This window comes from Protopterus annectens, chromosome 7.part0 (assembly GCF_019279795.1).
Source record: "Protopterus annectens isolate FY-2018-M chromosome 7.part0, PAN1.0, whole genome shotgun sequence".
Lineage (NCBI taxonomy): Eukaryota > Metazoa > Chordata > Ceratodontiformes > Protopteridae > Protopterus > Protopterus annectens.
Window position 1 is genome coordinate 446,600,783 of NC_056739.1, and position 15,833 is coordinate 446,616,615.

The 15,833-nt window shown below is 41.0% G+C and overlaps 1 protein-coding gene across 1 annotated transcript in view; it reads right to left on the bottom strand.

Moving 5' to 3' along the window:
• The window catches only part of TNK1 (tyrosine kinase non receptor 1), a 368,229-nt gene that overhangs the window by 286,980 nt on the left and 65,416 nt on the right, over positions 1-15,833 (bottom strand). The gene's annotated exons all lie outside the window — the stretch shown is intronic.

The window sequence follows — 15,833 nt, forward strand, 5'->3', positions numbered from 1 at the left end:
GGACTCTGAATGGGTCTCAGTAGAGGCCTGTGAATCAGAAGTAGCGGGTAGCAGGGGCTGCAAAAGCGCCTCACTGAGTACCGGTGAACTGGCGACTGGCTTAGGAGAAGCATCATTGGCAGTTTTGGACCTCAACGGCCTGTCTCTGTCTTTTTCTTTGCATTTTTTTAGGTCTTCTGGTAGTCGGATTGCTAACCGATGACATTTCTGGATAATTAAAGCGTGAGCCAAAATATTTAGAAGCAAAAATGTACCGACGTTTGATAGTGCGTTGATTAAAAAAAGCACAGAACCGACAGCAAGGTACACTGTGGTCATGGCCTAGGCAAGGAATACAGTACAAATGAAAATCCTTATGAGGTATTTGCTACCCACAAGTAATGCAATTATTAACTTTTACTGACATTGGTAAGGAGCAAGAAAAAGTTTACTCAACAGGGTACTTAACTTTTTAGTTGAAGACTTTGGATCTGAAACTCGAAAACGAAAATTTCAGGAGTTGGCCAAATGGCACTTGTGAGCTGCTTCTGCTTCGGGCACCAAGCATCAAGAAAGACTAATGTAATGGTGTCGGCTGCATGTTTTATACCCCTGATGACCTGACGTCACGGAAGAACGGACAGCAACCGATGCAGGACCCAAGACTTTGTTAGTCAGGCCGACTGAGGGCAACCTGCAAGCAAATTACCCAAATGTAATGACTGCAACAGTGAAACACGAAGAACATCATGCAAACTCCACATGGTGGCTGGATGTCAGGGTGAAATTCCAGGCCCTTAACCTTTGTGATAGAGGGCTTAACTATTGAACCATCATATTGCGACTGATTTCTGTCAGTTTACTGTACCTCATAAAATGTTTTGAGAGAGAGTTTAATGAATGGGGAATCTCAGAATCCTAGTCCCAGGATAAGTACAGAAAGACAGTTTAAAAAGTTACACATTGTTAGAAAAGCACAGAAGTTAAGTAGGCAGCCTGTACCCTTGAATGGATGACTGCTTTTGGTGCGGTTCAGGTATAGGCTTAAAATCGCCAGTATAAGTAGACATAGCATTAAATGAGTAGGGAAAGAGCATCATACATGAAATAAAAAATATATATATTTCACAGGGGACTTGCTACTCACCTCATGTGGAAGGGTGTGTGCTGTGATTTTCCACAACCAGTTATTCTAACTTCAAAACTGCATTATCCTGGTAAAAAGGAGAACAACACTCTGCTTATAAAAGAGCAAGGTTGTGTTATCAGAGGTAGAATGATTAAGGGGTGGTGGACACAGCTTCCACATTGGAGATACGGGGGTGCCCCTGAAAAAAAAAACTCAACCAATATGTTTTTAGAAAAAGTCTCCTTTTTTATAACATTCAATTTCCTTTTGATACTGTATATTGCATTACTTATCATGAATGACCATGTTTCATTGTACAATAGTGATAGTTTGTAGTTGCATTGGTTTTATTTTCAATATATTATATATTCAAAATTCTTTTATGGCATCTGCCAGTGTGGCTAAGTTTGCTTCAGTGAAGCTGGTGCTGGAAATATTGAAGTCTATCATGCAACTAAATGCCCTTTCGTTCCATCTGAAACTCAGTCAAACCAAATTTGAATGGCTGGCCTTTCAACGGGAACTCGAAGGCAAGTTCAGTCAAATGAATTCAATGGCACTACCAACTAAATGATTAAACAGAGGGTTCTATCCCTGGATACAGCAAGGAAGGAGGATGATTTGGAGAGAAGATAAAGTACTGAGGGAAATGGAGGGTTCTATACATGGAAGGTCTGGATTTGTGAGGGCACGGGGAGATCCTAAGCTTGGCATAAATATAAACACCTTCCTCCATTTTTCATGCAAGTGAGTCTTGGTGTAACTGATACAAATGTGTAAATTCAGCCTTTTTTTTATGAATAATATGTCACAGAACTGCGATAAGTATATCGGCTACTATTACTAATGCCTGTACCCTCTGCCATATTTACACAGTGAAAAAAGTTAAGAAAAACAAAGTAAAGCAAGTACCACCAAAGTCATAGACATGGTAAGAAATATATTTTTTTCACTAATGTATTTTTTTAACATTATTTAACAAAACTATTGATGAAAATATATTATACTGTCTCTCTGAAGGGTAAGACCAGGATTTTCTACTTTGCATCTTGCTGGGTGCTTAAAGTAAGTAAGGCATTTCCCCAAGTTCCAGGGTAGAAGTGCATCTAAGGCCTTGGATGACAAAGTGTTCAGGTACCTTATGTAGGACTGTACCAGTAAAGGTTAAATGCTAGATGTTGATTTAACTAAGGCACAACAAGCAGGAAACTCCAGGTAAAGATTTTGTTAACCAGCTGTGATCAAGCTGAGCTGAGAGAGGCAAGGAAAATAAGGAGTTGAACAAGCAATAGAAACAGGTCAGGGACAGATTATGCATGTCATCTACATGACAAAAGATGGGGTAAAAGAAGAGAAGGCCAGCATTCTTAGGCTGACATATAATACAACTGATTAAGAGTAAAACAGGGTGAAAAAGAGGTGGAGATGATGGTTCAAAGCAAGCAGATGAGTGCCAATGGAAGAGATGACAGCAAAGGCAAAAGGAGAAAAAAAAGTTAGCAAAAATGTCCAACAGAGGAACAAATCTCTTTGGGTTGGTTAAGGATTGTGACATACCTTTCAACTTAGTACCAGAATTCTGGACAAAACCAAAACTAGAGGAGCAAAGACCCAAAAATCAGGTGCAATTTTTAAATATCACTCTAATTCATTTAAAAAAGTTAATAGAACAGCTTTTTTTATTTAACATTTGTTTACTGGGAAAGTCCAACTTGGAACAAGCCAATTTTCAGCAGAGGCCCAGGGAGAACCGTTCCAGGCGCATGTCTTTGTAACATGGGAGGAAATTGGAGCACTCGAAGGAAACGCACATTAACGCAGGGAGGACATGCAGACTCTGTACAGAAGGCACTCCAGCCAAGACTTGAACCAATGAAGCTCTTGCTGTGAGGCGACAGTGTAACTGCTGCACCGCTGTGCCATTTTGCATTAACGTGGATTTTCTGAACAATTAGAAATACGAAGCTCTAATATCTTGCATTATTGGTTGACTATAATCCATTGTTTTACCAGAAAAATCAATTAATCAATCAATCAATAAATAAACAAATAAATAAATAGAGGGAACAGAGCAAAAATAAGACAACCAAGGACTGTTAATTATGGATCGCAAGGAGATCACAGAAAAAGGAAGAGGTACTGAATTCACCAAGACAAGAACCCACCACAATGTTGTGGTGGGAAGAAGCTGTCAGCAGATCTGATTCAATCTGTCAGCTGTTACAGGACAAGTTGATAAAGGAGACTCAGTAGACGTGTTCAACTGATTTCCACAAGGTCTCTGACTCAGACGTGCAAAGGCTTCCGCAAGGAAAACAACAGTGTTAGCAGGACTGACTGAAACTAAGGAATTAGAAATTACTATGGCTGGATGGCAAAATACTGACCTTATGGGGACACTGTCAAAAATAAAGAATATCATAGAATAGAAGAGCAGGGATTCAGGCTTTGGTCCAGTATTCTTGCATTTGTTTGTTTCAGATATCTGTGGCAAAGCAGATCAGAAGATGACATAAAGGCAGATGTAGCATTGGGGGGAGTCAAAGCAAGGATTTGGAGAGACCAATTAAGAACAGAGCAGCAGACAACATTAAGGTACAGTAGTGGAGAACTAGGAAGGTTGAATGGGAGACAGAGTAGAGACAGCAGCTTGGTTGTCCCTGAGGCAGAGGAGATTAAAAAAAAAAAATGGAATTTAGAGGAATGGTCAAGAATAGCAATTAGTGGAGCTCTTCTTGTTTCACTACAGATCATAATGGAGAGGGGGACACTGTGTGTCAAGATCAGGATGGGCAGATGTGAAGGGGCCATTTTCCCCTTCACTCATGCTAATTACCTAGGTTTACTAGTACTTAAACTATTTCACTTCTCTTCCATGGCTCAGAATACCAAGTATACATGGTTGCTTTATCCAACAACCTATCTAGGCATGTAAAATAATGTCAGCATGCAACTCATACTAAAACAGCCAGGCAGCTGCATTTCAATTTCCTGATGTACCATAACTATTCCAAGTGATCTGCACTGGCCTGAACTATTATAAATGTGTTAACTATATGTTGCCTTACACCTTACTCTACAGTGAAGGGTGAGAAGTACAGAGTAGGGAATAATGTTAGTTCTTTCATTTCTAATATGCTTTCACACAGCAGAATAAAATCTCAAAGATCCTTTAGTATGTATCGCATTTGCTTCCTGTCTAGTAAGAGCTGGTGGGTTAGAAAAGTAGGATTTGTTCTGAGTAGAATGTTCTATCGTGGAATTCGGAACTCGGAACTCATGCCTAATATGGAATGTCATAAACAAGCAGTCAGGAGATCTTAGCAAAATTAATGTTGTAGTGTTAATTTCGAATTGGTCAGTGACTGTCCATTGCAATAATGTTACTTTTGATGAAAAGGTATGAAACTGATTCTTGTAACTCAGAAAGTCAGGATTATGATAGCCTAGTCTCCCACCTATGTGTCTTTCTGTGCAATAAAGGATACTGTTCTCTGCTGATCTGTCTCTTGTGAAAGTTATTTCATACCATAACAGTTTGTTGCTGTGCTTAGAGTTCCAAGTAGCTTGTGCACTGCTGCATTAGAAATTGCCACTGGGCTCAAAAGAGGCAGGTTTTATGTCAGGCAAGTTTCAATACCCAATTTTAAAATCACAGTAGAGTTTAGTCTGTACAGGTAAGCATTACTAATAGTTTACTAGTTCTGACTGTGTGTGAGCAGGTAAATTTTATACATCAAGGAAAGTGAATGTCTGTTTGATCACCCCTAATAACAGCTTTAAAAGTGTAATTGTGTGCTAGTGGGGTATAATCAATCTATATAAGGACAAAGTATCCTTGTCACAAGGACAGAGTTTCAGAAGGACAGTGCCCTTTTCAGGAGTGAGAATAGGTTCTTATCAAATATAAAGAAATGGAACAGAGGATTCCTTCAATGGAAAAGAAAGTGACCCTAATTATAGCCTCAGATCTATCCATAGCTGGCTTTAGGCACCAGCAAACTCTGCGGCCACTGGGTGGCCCCCACTCACAGCAAATTACCTTAAATTGACATTATGTAACATGCCTGTCAGACCAAGTGTCTACTAATAACTCTTATTTATATCTCCTTTAAAATTCAAAATATCTCTGCTTATAGTAAGTGTTACATCAAGTAACAGGCTTCTCAATTCCATTAAATATTTTGCCACTGACATAGTGCTCCTGACTTAATTAAATGATACTGATGGACATACTCTCCACTGAAACTAACACAGCCAGGTTTAGGTACCTGCAAAACATGTGGCAGTGGGGGTGGGGGGCTTAAATCATCCTTAACTGTGGGGGTCCCATAAAAACTGCTGCTGGTTTGGGAAAATAAGGAGAAAAATATATTAATTTTCTGATTAAGCTCTTTAACCTCAACAGGTCTGTGATATGACCCTGTTAGGATAAAGGTGATAATGAACATGAATAAGGTAAGCACTAGAGAGATCAGCAGGTCAGACTGACTGATCTCAGTGCTTACCTTGGATTTTAAGAAGAGCTAATAATTTCAGTCTTCAGGGATGGTTTTCTCTTTCAAGGAGTTTTATAAATATTGGCAGAATACCAGATGCTATAACTCTCAATTTATATGCTCAAGAATTCTGAGCAAAGCCAAACATAGTGACTCAAAATAAGGAATACATTTTAAATATTATTATATTAACTTTGTAAGTGAGAGTACCACAATTTGCATCAACATGCATGTTGTTGCCAATAAGAAGTATAAAACTATGATCTCTGGATTTACTATCTGTAATCCTAAATGATTTACCAAAAAAATCAAACTTTTTACAAGGGACAGAGAAAAACTGAGGCAAGATCAAGGCTGGTCTGTGAAGTCAGGGACAGTGACAGGTATACATTACTCCTCAATGAGATAAATAAAAGTGACTCACCTCTGCTTCTGTTTGACAACTACTAAGCACAGTTGCTGATCTAGTTTGGCAGTACCACTGTTGTACAATGCATTGCTTTTGCTGAAATAAGTGTAAAACTAGTATTGCTATGGCTTATGCATGTGTGTGTGATTTTTATCTGTGCATACATCCAATAATGCTGGGAGACATACATTACTCCTGTGGGTATCAATAAAATGGTAGTTAACAGGTAATTGTATGTCAAAAGCAAGGCATAAAATATATTACAGAACATTCAGACACTTTGATCTTCTAGGAATCTGGTGACCCCCCACTCTCCAGACTGTATAAACGGATTCTGACTTGGACTGAGCAGTGGCCACTGCCCTCAATCGAACCTATTCTAAAAGCAGCCCTACTCAAATGTGTGTGCCAAAGGTGGCTGTATGTTTTGTGGGAGCTGGGGATTGTGTGGTCATTAGGTCATTACTTATATTTTCATCACAGTCAAACCTTAGAGGTGTGCACTGGGGGCATTACAGTGTGTGTTTGGGATGATCACAGTATACTCATTGTTTCTTTCACTTTTCTCACAAACCTCAGATTTGGACAAAGAAGTTTACTGTTGTGTAGAGGCAGTGTACTGTCTGGGAGCAACGAAGTGGAACCATCATCATCAGCAGCCCCCTTTTCCCATTTTTCTACATGGGGTCAGGGTATTGTGTTAACTGTCGCCAACTCTCTCAATTCAGTGCCACACTCCTGCCTTCTTCAACACTCATGCCTGACTGTCACAGATCTTCTTTCACACAATCCAGCCACCTCTTTGCTGGATGTCCTCGCTTCCTCTTACCTTCTTCCTGTCTGTCCCAAATCGTCCTCACCAGATTGCCTTCTGCTTTTCTGCACGTGTCCAAACCACCGTAATCGGTTCTCTTTGATCTTTTCTGCAATTGGAGCTACTTTGGCTTCTGCTCTTATGTGCTCATTTCTTTGTCTGTCCCACAGTGTGCATCCTATCACCCTTCTCAGGCACTTCATTGCCATCACCTCTAGCTTCTTCAACTGTTCTACCAGGGAAGTAAATAGTGTGGGAAGAAATAGCCAGGGAATTGTTATGACTAGGCTTGTATAGGCCCTAGGGCTGGTAGCCTAGTACCAATCTATGAACCTATGAACTGCCAAGGTTTCTGTACAATGCAGTAGTACTGGTCACACCACTGTCTTGTACACCTTACTTTTCAGCTTCTTTGGCATTCTTCTGTCATAGACTGCACCTGACACTCTATGCCAGTTGACTGCAACCCCTCTGAGTCTAGCTTTGACCTCTTCCTTCAGACTTCTCATTTAAGTCCTGCCTTCTTTTAAACCTCATTACTCCCCGTATGTATTTTTCCACAATTCCCATTTTTCCTATATAGTTTGCTCCTACCCTTTTCTAAAACTCAATTCCAGTTGTTTTATCTCTGTTACTATATTCACTACTTCTAATATAGTCGGTTTAGATTCTGATTTCCATTTTCTAGTAATTGCTTTTTTGGCAGCCACCATAATTAGACACAGCAAGGTATTACCATGTCTAGGCAATTCTGATTCTGTATATCGTAGTTCAGACAAATCATCTCCCTCATCACACCAATCCGTCCACCCAACATCTCCAACAATGCATCCCACAGGGAATCCTGAAAGTCCACCAACCCACCATATTCCCAGAAAACATGTTCCCAAGTACCTCTTTCTTCCCCATCACACCTCCAACATTTGCTGTCTACCTGTGAAAAAATTCTTTGGTGTTTACTTGGGGTATAAAAATATCTATGTAAATATTTCCAAGCTAAATCTTCTAGATTTTGTTGCATATTTGTGAGACATACATATATCCTCCCATTGTTTCTTCATGAATTGCTTATCCAATCTCTCTTCCCAATCCTTTCTAACCTCCACTGATTGATTTTTATAGTTATCATGCAATATTTTATATGCGCTACTAATTATTCCCTTTTTAATGGCAGCTTCAGTCTTGGGCACAATTTATATCTTCCTTGAAAGAAAAAAATAAGACACACTCTTTTTTTACTCATGATTTATGTTTAGGCTACTGTTGGATTAAAAAGTTGGGAAAATGCTCCAAAATGCATCCCAGAGCATCTATAACCCTATGGCTTCTGGAGGTCCTGGCTTAATTGAGTTTACAATGCTGTTTTGGTCAGGAAAGGTATGTTAAAAGGATGCAAGAAAAACTAAAGTTCAACACTGAATTTCTTTCCTTAATCATAATTTCTGGCCAAGCCATCATTGGATGAAAAGATTGTGTAAAAATACAAATAAAATATAGAAAAGTTGTGGCTTCGTGAAAAGTTTACAGAAAAGAAAGAAAACAAGTAATGTGCATAGTATGGGGCGCCAAGATGGGGGAAACAGAGGAAACACTGGAGGGTAGGGTATGTCTGCATGTGTGTGTGTTGGGGGGGTAAAACAGTAGGCAGTGCCCAAACTACCATTTCACCTAAGTCCAAACCTGTACATAGTCATTGTAATACATCATTGTTAAAGTTAAATGCCAGTAAATGTGAATGCCCCTTCATCAGATGGACCAATATTGTGTGGTACACAGGCCTGTCATAATGTAAGAGCATTGTAGTTATAGGTCAGTCTTTGCATACTACTCCTAAGTGTTTGCATGAACTAAAAGGTTGTTTGGTGGAATGGCAGTGACATGGGTATACTTAGAGTAGAAGCACCTTGGGAGTACGAAACTTTAAGTTGGGTCCCCCAAAATGCTAACACTGGCCCTAGATTTATCCCCTTAGTATGAGAGTGGGTTTAAGAGGCAGAGTACGGGACTTCAGGCAGGCATATGTTAGGTATGGTAGAGACAGCTGTAATTATTAGCTAACATAGTCTGAGTTCAGAAGAAATGTGTTTTAGTTTCTGAAAAAGGTATTTTAATAAGAAAATTTTACAAAATCTAAAAAACTGAAACAAGAGGGCAATAAGGTAAAAGCCTCTTATTGGTCATTTTTATGACTGGCAAGAAAACTCTAGAAACAAAGAAAAGGATTATATAGTTAGAAGCTTAAAATAAAACTCTGCTAGTTTCAAGTCATGGCTACAGGTGGCTAATAGAACAGTAAATATCTTACAAAAATGTGCATATGAAAAATTCCATTCCTTGGGTATGTATCCATTAAGACAGAGAAATTATCACTCACCCAGCCAGAATCATCTGATAAAGATTGGGCTGTTACTTTCTGCACCCCCTTCATCTTACAGTGCAGCTCTGTTTACTTTCTGCACCCTCTCCACCTTATGACTCATGCCTCATGAAGCTGACAGTTCTCTTTCCGAGAGGACAGGTGGAGGACAGTTTTGCAGAAAATGCCACTTCCTCAGATACAGCCCAAGTTATTTCCATCACTTCCAGTTAACCTTTGGGTTGGGTATAACATTAGACCCCCCCAATAATGTCACTCGGTAATACCTTCAGACCAAATGTTAACTTATATGTCTAACATATGGAAACAGTTGTATCACAAACATAACTATGGAAAAAATGAAAAAAAATTCTTTAATAAGAGTTTGTCAGCAAAAACTAGCATTTTGGGTAAAAAGCACATAATTCAATTTCCAATTTTAACTGACAGGGAGGAATATCATTGGGAATCCTCTACAAGTCATCCTGCAGGAAAAGAGACGGATTCTGATTCTTTTACTGACTCTGATATACCTTCCACATAGGTGCACCCTTTGCAAGAAGTACCAAACCTCACAGCAGCAGAGATAGCAAGGCTGAACCTACTATAAGTAGTACGATCATGGACTGCACAGGATTTTCAAGTCACTGTAAATTCTCTCATTCCTCTTCAAATACACTCAGAAAAGTATGCAAAAATAATAGGAGGACATATGCAATTGCAAAACCCTACCATCAAAGACCTGAGTGCCATATTATAAGCATCCACACCTCCCAATATTATTAGAAAAATACTGGACAAATCTAACATAGGTGACAACATCCAGAAACAAAGAGACAATAGGTTTCTAGCTGCTAGAAATAACTTCTTAAAAGCCATTACCACAGTGTGCCCCCTGCTCCTAATTGGGCAAGAATATAAACTATTTACAAGGAATGCATCTTGTTGCTTAATATGTATTTGCAGCACATGAAAGATGAATTTGAAGTTATCTCTGGACATCCAGAGCATACAGAAGGTGTGACAACCAGTAGGTTGGTAGCAGCTTTTGTAGAGGGCTTGTTATCATCCACACAAGAACAGATCAAAAAAGTGTGTAATGGTCAAGCCTAATTAATGAAATTGTAAATAAGGCACTATATGTAGCAGATTATATACCTGGGAAAAAAAGGAATTAAAGAAAAAGTAGATATTCAGCTCTAGCAGTTAAATACCAACTTCTGAGGGAGAAAAAATGATGGGGGGGGGGGGGGGGCAGTACAAGTCGTTCAGCAACCTCCCAGACAGTATCAGCAAAATTTTCCCTCTGATTCATCACCATTACCACAATCTGCTCTACGTTTCAATGCTTGCTTTAACTGTGGTCAGACTCTCCATTAGTGAACTGACAGTCATGAGCAGGAGTTACAGTTATTTCCCTTGGTACCAATCAAGATGGTCCTTTTTGTCAGTGTTAGAGTGTGAAATGCAGCTATACTATTTCTTGTAGATATAGGATATAGGATCTGATTACCATACCTCTCTATTGTCTAGATATTTGCAGTGTTCAGACTTTTGCTTCATATGTTTAGATTTTTCCTCAAAAAACTTGAGGTTTTCTGGTACATCACCAAGGACTGATGTCATTAAATGACAAAAATTAAACATTCACACTTCATACCCTTCAGAAAATGCATTCTAAAGAAAAAGTGTTCCATCAACATTCTAACTTTGTAAGGATATGTAAAAATGGTCCCTATTTTTGAGCTTTTGTCCCCCTCATGTTTTGGCTTAGTTCTGAATTCTTGCATTAAGAAGTTGATAGGTATAACGACTTCTGTAATTGTCAAACATGGTCCTTACTGACACAATTTGGGGTGTAGATGTATCCAGATTTCCTTTAGGATTATCCAGAAACTAAACCTGTTCCTATTCATTCCTATGCACAGCCATCAAGCCTAGAGTCCAAAGAACTAGGTGGGATGAAACTGAGGCACTCATTATAATCTTTCTGACTTGTAACCTTATTGTTTGAACTCTGTCTGGTGGATGAGAAGGGATGGCAGACTTTGCATTGAGAAGTGCTCCTATAAACTCCAATGTCTGAGTTGGCTGTAGTTGTGATTTGTTGTAGTTTACAGTTATCCCCAGAAGAGTGCAAGTCTGGAGAACCTGATGTCTTGCATATATGAGCTGATGCCGAGTCGGAGCAGAAATGAGCCAGTCATCTAGATAGGGACACGCCTAGAATCCCTGCAGTCTGATGAGACCTGCTACTACTGCCATACATTTGGTGAACACACTGGAGGCTGTGGTGAGTCCGAAGGATGGTACTCTGAATTGGTAATGACTGGCTTCAAGGCAGAACCATAGGCACTTTCTGGATCTTCTGTTCCTTTTCATATGATAATAGGTGTCCTGAAATTCTACAGAGCATACACAGTTGTCCTTGCCCAGAAAAAGGAGAATGGACTGAACCATGACCATTTGGAACTTAATTCACTGAGATTCAAAATTGGTCTCCAGTCCCATGTTTTCTTTAGCACTAAAAAGAACCTTGAGTGAGTTCTGGATCCTATTTGGTCTGGTCGGACCTCTTAGATGACTCTTTTTCTAGCAGCATTTGAATTTGAATTGCTGCTTGATCCCACTGACTGAGAGGAACATCAGAGATTTCTTGGAATTGGAGGTGGAGGGGGAAAGGGTATTATGTAGTGAAATAATCCTCTGCACTCAAGTATTTTTTGTTAAGTCTAGCGAGGCTCTTTGGTGCAGGGATAAATACTCCCCGACTGTCTCCATTGGTGAACAGTTCGGCCTCCATTCAGGAGTGCTGGTAGGGTTTGTCAAAGAAAGATTCTCATGAACTATGGTTTTGCATGCCACTTCTGCCACATGGGCATCATTGTCCATTAGAGTTCCCTCCTCTGCCTCTAGAGAAACCTCCTCCACACGTGTCTTGGAAAGGACCTCAAGACTTTTTGAACAACATCTATTGGCTACTGCATTGATTCCAGGAATATGATCTTTGGGGAGACAAAAAATGTACACCCACAGCGGACAAGGTCTTTCCATCCTTCTCACACCTGGACAGTGTTTCCTTCACTTTAGGGCCAAACAGTGAAGTTCTGTCAAAAGGAGTATTGATGAAAGTGGATTTAGATGGCTCCACAAAATCACACAAGTGCATCCAGGCATGTCTACTCATGAAAATGCCTAAACCAGCTGCTCTTGAGGTTCCTTTAGCTATGTTGGAAACTAACCTTATAGAAGAATTGAATATAGACTGTAGGGTTGCCAACTGAGAAGTTACAGAATCTTGAACCTCTTCAGAAATGGCTCTTGAGAGAGTATTTGACAACTCCTTAAGTCAAATCTCTCTGAAGTTTAATAAATTGTGCCAGATAGCTCAGTGACCTTAGAGCAAAGGTAACTGAAGCAAAGACACACTTTCCCAATATGTCTATCACCTGCGATTCCCTACTTGGGGGATGGACAGTAAAACTCTTGTCAGTAAGTTCCTTCTTTGTGGCCGCTGCTACAACTATGACATCAACTGGAGCCCCTTTCCCCCCACAACTGTCTGTCCACAGGTGGTGCAATAATCCTGTCTGGTCTCCAAGGTATGGGTTCTATGGAGTCATGTTCCTTCCATGCCCTCTGAAAGACCATATCAATGAACTCATCAGCAGGTGGAGTCATCCATGAGGTAGAGGGTCCAGTACTGAAAGCCTGCAAGAGAACAGATTCCTCAGGCAAAGGGTTGGAGGAGGTCCAACCACCTCTTTGCTTAAGAATTAAGAACTCTTCAGGACTTGACTGTGGGGGGCCTTCACCTTCATCAAAATCTGTGTCTTCAGTGATGGACTCATGTGCGGAGTCCAGGTGCTTCCTCTTGCATGTCCTCTTCCTCGGGATCTCCTTAGTGGGATGCTCTGGTGAGGTTTTGTCTCAGAAGAGGAAATCAAAATTCCCTGAGAGGGAACCTAGGTCTTTGATACTGGATTCCCCTGTGGAGAAAGGTGATGAGGCTCTTGATGCTGTGACATCATGGTAGAAATTCTAAGATCCGAGGGGAAAGGCTCAGTCAGATCTGCCGAAGCAGAGAAAACTCTCTTTGCAGTCTCAAAGACAGAGCTCGAAGGGCTGAAGAGGGTATCTGATTTGAGAAAACAAGTTTCTGAATTGTCACCTCCCCCTCTGCTCTAATGGCAATACCCCCAAGATCAAATGCTGCACTCCAGGTCTGACAGACAGACTTTGGATCTGACAGCTCTCTGGATCTGAGTGGACTGGAGGTCTTAAGAGATGATCTCAGATCCAAGGATATGGAAATCCTCAGCTCCAAGACTGATGGGTCTAGATGGCTAGGATCCTGGAACTCTGAAGCAACAGAAAGTGTCAGAGGAGGAATTTGCCAGGCAGGTGTTGTGGAAGGACTGAGAACCTGACCCAGAGGGATAGGCACCAAAGGAAAACCAATTTGTCCCTGCGCCTAGAGGATCTTCCTCACCACTCTCTCCACATTTTCTTTTGTGAAGCTTCAGGAAGAATAAGTGGAGTATACAGATGGAGACATTGGTCCTTGTAAGAAGGGTGATGAAAGCCTGTCAGGAACTGGATCCAAGGACAGACAGTATCTGGTGCATGGAAGAGTGGCCTCTTCCTTGATGTCTGTCTGGGTCAGATTCGATAATGTAGGGTCCAACGGATTAAGTTCTTCTGATCTGACTTTGCCAGGGTCAGATCTGGTAATGTTGAGATTGTCTGCTTAGGTTTTTCAGAATCAGATGAAGAAGTAGGCTCTTGCACTCTCATTTGTTTGGATCTGGGGTCAAGACTGAGTGCTTCTGACTTCTCTTTCTTGAAGACTCAGACATAGAAGATTTTGAAGAAAAAGATTTTGGTTTAGGTGTATCAGATATGGTTTCTACAAAGGATGAAGGAACGAGACCTTTCAATATCAACTTGTTCTTATGCTCTGTAAGAACATCTGTCAGCTTGGGATGACATGGTCGACAGACCACAATGCTTTGCCACAGATGGCCTGCACCTGTCGCCCCTGGGATTATGGATACTGGATAAGGCTCTTGCTGTCCCTATAGTGCCTTTTTTAGGCAAGGTTCAAATAACAAATTCACCACCATAACAGGAACAGGCAAGCAAAAACTGAGGGTAATGCTCCTCAATGCTAGAAGTCTAAATCTCAAAATGCACTCACTCGAGGCACTCCTTAAAATGGAGAACATCAATATCTGTGCAGTGACTGAGACCTGGTTCAAGGCTCCAGAGAGCACCCCTGCACTACCAGGCTATAACTCATACCACACTTTTCGGCCATGTAACCTGGAGCGAAACACCAAAGGCGGAGGTGTGTCCATATTCATTAAGGATATCCACACCTCCAGGTTAGTTGCTCAGCATAATGCATCCGAGGTTATCCAAGTGCAACTAACTCTGGGCAAAACTGCTATCCAAATTGTAGCTTGCTACAGATCCCCCACCATGCCCCAGGATTCCCACTCCTCTTTTCTTGATGTACTGGAAAATATTAGGGTTCAACCAAACACCCTAATAATGGGCAACTTCAACTACCCCACCATTAACTGGGAAAACTACTTGTGTACCAACTCCTTAGCTCAACGCTTTCTGGAATTCATAAACGCCAATGCCCTGGATCAACTTATCCACACCCCCACCAGGGGCAACAATATTCTAGACCTAGTCATTACCAACATGAGTGACCGGTGTCTCACACCTGAAGTCAACTCCTCGTTGGTCCGATCCGACCATAAGCTAATCACCCTTGATATCCACATCCGGACCCCACCCCCCCCACTCCCATTAAGGAAACCACACTAAAAAATTTCTGCAAAGCCAACTTCATGCTTCTTAAGACAGAAGTGGTGAACTTCATGACACCCATGCAGATGGACAATACAGTTACAACGGCTGAATCATACACAAATGCACTCTATAAGCACTTACACAAGTGCATGGATTATGCTATCCCAAACAGAACCAAGACGCTATCCTCCAAAGAAAGGAAGCCAATCTGGTGGTCCCCTGCCATAAACAAACTGTACAACAGAAGGAAGAAACTGTTGCAAAAGAGAGTAAAATCCCATTAGTGGAGGAACTCCCTGGTCAGCCTCAGTAAGAAGCTGAGATCCCTTATAAGATCCTCCAACATTAGCTACGAAAACAAAATCGTCACCATTTCCAAGGACAACCGCAAAGCATTCTATAGCTATGTCAAGAATCTTAATGGCAACACCCATATCTGCTCTGAGTTACAGCACAACGGCAAGAAAATTACAGAACCAACTGATATTGCCAACATCCTGGCAGATAGGTTCAGTGCTAACTTTACCCCCCTTTCACCCCCTAATGGGCCCATATCTATACAGGAAGAATGCAGAGTCCCTGTAATCACAACTACGCAGGTAAAAGCTGCACTTTCTAAAGCCAAAAACACAGCATCCATAGGACTGGACAACATCCCAGGCTGCGTTTTACACGAACTTCAGAACAAACTGGCTCCCCACTTAAGCACCATGTTCAATAATAGCCTCGCATCAGGCTTTGTGCCCACTGAATGGTGCACAGCAACAGTTATCCCACTCCACAAAGGGGGAGCCACCTCTGATCCCGGGAACTATCGATCT